At 42.5% G+C, this 4,368-nt stretch overlaps 1 non-coding gene across 1 annotated transcript; it reads right to left on the bottom strand.

Moving 5' to 3' along the window:
• Positions 1-3,962: 3,962 nt before the first annotated feature.
• On the bottom strand, positions 3,963-4,034 carry TRNAE-UUC. The gene has a single exon. It is a non-coding gene; the product is annotated as a tRNA-Glu (tRNA).
• Positions 4,035-4,368: the final 334 nt, after the last annotated feature.

Here is a 4,368-nt window from a genome sequence, read left to right as displayed (position 1 = left end):
GCATTCACGGAAAAATCCGAGAGGAAAAAGTTCAGCAACTTAAAGCAGCACTTGCCAAGCAAGGAAATTTATTTTCAGGGATTAACAAGTCTAGCGAAGATTCAGTAAGAGCAAGTTTTGTGATACGCAAAATGATAGCTAAATCATCGCGACCTTTTACAGAAGGCTTATTCATAAAAGAATGTCTTATGAAGGCCAGTGAAATTTTATGTCCTGATAGGAAGAAAGTTTTTGAAGGCATAAGCTTGTCTGCAAATACAGTTGCCTGCAGGATAACGGATTTAGCTGATAATGTGCAAAAACAATTGATTCAAATGGCAAAAGACTTTGAAGTATTTTCAATTGCTCTTGATGAGAGTACAGATGTATCAGATACCGCACAGTGTGCAGTGTTCATTAGAGGTGTGGTCTGCAATTTGAATATAACTGAAGAATTGCTAGACTTAATGCCACTGAAGGGTACCACAACGGGACGTGACATATTTCAAGGATTGGAAGAGTGCATTGAAAAAGCTGCGCTGCCATGGAACAAACTCGTATCTTTGGCTACGGACGGTGCGCCATCAATGTGCTCTGAAAACATTGGTGTGGTTGGATTATTGAAGACCAAACTGAACAGCCTCAATATACCAGGAATTAGCTTCACCAGTATACATTGTATTTTGCACCAAGAAGCCCTGTGTAGTAAAAGTCTACATATGAAAGAAGTTATGGATGTAGTTGTTAAAACTGTTAATTTTATACGTGCACGAGGGCTGAATCACAGACAGTTCACTTCTTTTCTAGCAAGTATGGACAGTGAATATGGGGAAGTTCTGTATCACACTCAAGTTAGATGGCTGAGTCGTGGAAATGTTTTGAAGCGTTTTTTTGCACTTAAAGAGGAGATTGATTGCTTCATGAAAATGAAAAACAAGGAGGTTCCACAGCTTGCTGATTCCACTTTTATCTGCAACCTTGCTTTTCTAACAGATGTAACTGATCACCTGAATGCACTGAACTTGAAACTTCAGGGTAGAAAACAGGTGATAACACAGATGTATGACAGTATTAAGTCATTCAAAGTCAAGCTTACTTTATGGGGGAAACAGCTGACTGCTGGCAATTTGGTCCATTTCTCAACTCTGAATTCCTTACGAAAAGTTGAACCCAAATCCTTGAAAGAATATGCAGAGATCATTTCTAACTTACACAAACAGTTTGATGTGCGGTTTAAAGATTTCAAGGCACTTGAACCACATTTTCAACTTTTTTCCACACCATTTGCTGTTGAAATTGACAATGTTGCAGAGGAAATGCAGATGGAGTTAGTGGAGCTTCAGTGTGACACGATTTTGAAGCAGAAGTATACAGATGTTGGAATTCCAGAATTCTACAGGTTTCTTTCACAAGAAAGATTTCCCATGTTATTCTCTGCTTCTGCAAGGATAATGGCAATGTTTGGAAGTACATATATATGTGAACAGTTTTTCTCTTCCATGAAGATTAACAAATCTGTGTTAAGGTCAAGGCTCACTGATGAACATTTGCAAGCAACAATAAGATTGGTTTCGTCTCAGGATATCAAACCTAATATTGATGCTCTGGTTGATGCACAACGCTGCCAGCTAAGTGGCCAAAAATGAAATGACTGTCAAAATTAGCACTGACGTTTCACATTACAGTTAAAGACGTTAATAAAAAAGTTAATAAATTGACTTTTAATAGCATACTATATTTTAATACTATACTACTATATTACTCTTCATTTTTTTTTCTGCCTACCTCCAGGCGCTTCCCGCCGCCAAGCCGCCAAACAGCTGTTGGTGGCGCTTAGCACTTTCCAGGAGGGAGGGGGGAGGAGCGGGGAGCCGCGCGCTTAGGGGAGGAGGTGGAGAAGAGACAGGGCAGGGGCGGGGCCTCATGGAAGGGGTGGATTGGGGGTGGGGCCAGGGGCAGCAAGGGGGCGTGTCAGTGATGCGGCCCTCGGGCCAATGCACTAGTCCTCATGCGGCCCTCGGGGTCATTTGAGTTTGAGACCCCTGGTTTAAATGAATTTTCACGCGTGTGAAGATTTCAATTCGCTAAATACCTGCAGGTTTTAGGACCATAATGTACGTACATGTAATATGCTGGGGTACCCTTAGGGGGTAAGGTGGAATATTTAGACTGTCCCTTACCCATTTTCCACTTACACACACAGAGAGGGTGCCCTGTCCGCGCCAGCGGCTCAGAAACTAAGGATCTCTCCCTACAGGGTACTCACACAGGAGAGACTCACAAGGAAGATTACGACTCTCCTACACCTCCCTTCAGCAAAGAGCGTCGGCTAGTCTCTGGGAGACGGCGCCGCTTACTCTAATTGCATCCAGTGAGATGATCAGATTGTCAGTAGCCCACACAGAAGGGAAAGGGGAGGGAAGATGGGTTCACACACTCCTAGACCCAGGCAGCTTCCTCGCCGGACTATGCCAGGCTGAGTCAGCCCACCGTGGGTCGGATCTCCTAAAGATCCACTAGTTACCGGGCTTGCGTTAGAGCAGTCCTGATCATGAGCTTCCGCTTCACAGGGTACTCTGGGCGTCTTCCGATAACGATCACTCACACTGGTGTACACACGCACACACACCAAGGCCTCTTTTTTTTTTAACCCTTTTTTAACCTTTTTATCTTTTAAATTTTTATTTATTTATTATTATTTTTTTTTAACCACGATGCATCTTTACCTGGTCCGGACCAATACCATGAGGCGGTATGACAACCCCTCTTGAGGTGGTAAAAACCCCTCAGCACTGGTGCATTCTAATGCATTTACCTATGCATTACCTTATGCATTTACCTATGCATTTACCTTGGCCAACTCAGCAGTTCCCAGTACTGCTATAAACTAACCTTATTGGGGCCTCTCCCCAATACCACTTTGCATTTGATCCTGCTGCACAGTCAATAAGTTCAGATGGCGTGAGCCCAACAGAGACAGACGTCCTCACGGACAGACCTACTCCGAAACCCCAATAGAGATTTCAAAAGGTCTCATACCTCTAATGTGGCGCCATGGGGTTCGAAGGGGAATGATCCGTAGTAGCCGTCTGTGGGTCCGTGGGCGTTGCCATCCTGGACGAGCCCCCAAATTGTCGGAGAAAAACTTAGTTCTCGCTTTTTGTTTGGGTGCAGCAAAATCAAATACTTTATTATTTCTCCAGTAATTACAATGGAGGGAGAGAGTGCCATAGGACACAGGGTCACCCCAGTCCCGGACAGGTCTCTCAACTGGTAAACAATTACATCAAGCCTTTATACCTTTGTTACAGACAATTTCTAGCAATAATACAGACAGTAAAAAGCAACAAATACATTTTGTTTATACATAAGCTTTTCTGCTATCTTATTTGTCTCACTCCTAAGAAAAACAAGACTGCATATTGCAAGGTCATAATAACTTTCACACAGTTCACTCTGTCTTACATTATCTTGCTTCTACAAATCTCACATCATTAGGGTCACAGCTAGCCTAACTCATGCTAACTAACTAACATTCATTAAGATCTCTTCAAATCCTTGTTAATTATTAATTGGCTTCCACAACTTGTATATAGCGCTGGGTGAAAGGTTTTTGGATGAATATTATATTTAGTGAAATATTTTGGTGGACCCAAAATGATTGTTTGGTTTGGTTTGGTTTTACCAAGAAAAGTGAAAAGAAAAGAAAAAGATCTTGGGTCAAAGTGTAATGTTGTTCTAATTTAGGTTAGGCTCGGTAAGAAGGAAAAACTAAATTGTTTGCACTAGTAAGTGTATTTGTGTAAAAGGGTGCAGAGGCTGGGCTTTAAGGGGCAGATAGCCATATTGTAGTAGTTGTAAGCTTTGCTTTCCCCATGGCCTCCAAAGAGTTTCCAAGCATTCTGAAGGAGGCCAGGAAGTTGCATTCTTTCGGTTGAACTCCAAGCGAGGAAGGCAAGGTAGACTTTTGTTGAAGAGGGTAACTCCCTGACCGGGAATCGAACCCGGGCCGTGGCGGTGAAAGCACCATATTCTAACCACTAGACCACCAGGAAGATGACATTTGGGGGGTTGGGCATAACTTTCTAGGCCTACTTTCTGTCCAACTGAGGCTATTCGTTCGTCTTCAAAGGAGGTTAACACAAGCGCTGAGCTTTTCGTTTCCTTACGGTTCCCTTCCTATTTTTAGCACTGATATGAAAAAGAAACAGAAAACATATTAAAACAATTTCCAGTATTGTTATACATTGAGGCCACGTCTTTTTTTTTTAAAACAGTTTTATTGCTATCTTGTTTTACTCTCCATGGGCTTACAGAAATGTACGAGGGATGAATAAGATGTGGTGGAATCATCAGCCTTAAGCAATCTCCATCCCAATGAAGAGGGCT

This window comes from Mauremys mutica, unplaced genomic scaffold, assembly GCF_020497125.1.
Source record: "Mauremys mutica isolate MM-2020 ecotype Southern unplaced genomic scaffold, ASM2049712v1 Super-Scaffold_1559, whole genome shotgun sequence".
NCBI lineage: Eukaryota > Metazoa > Chordata > Testudines > Geoemydidae > Mauremys > Mauremys mutica.
This window is presented reverse-complemented; position numbering and strand designations above follow the sequence as displayed.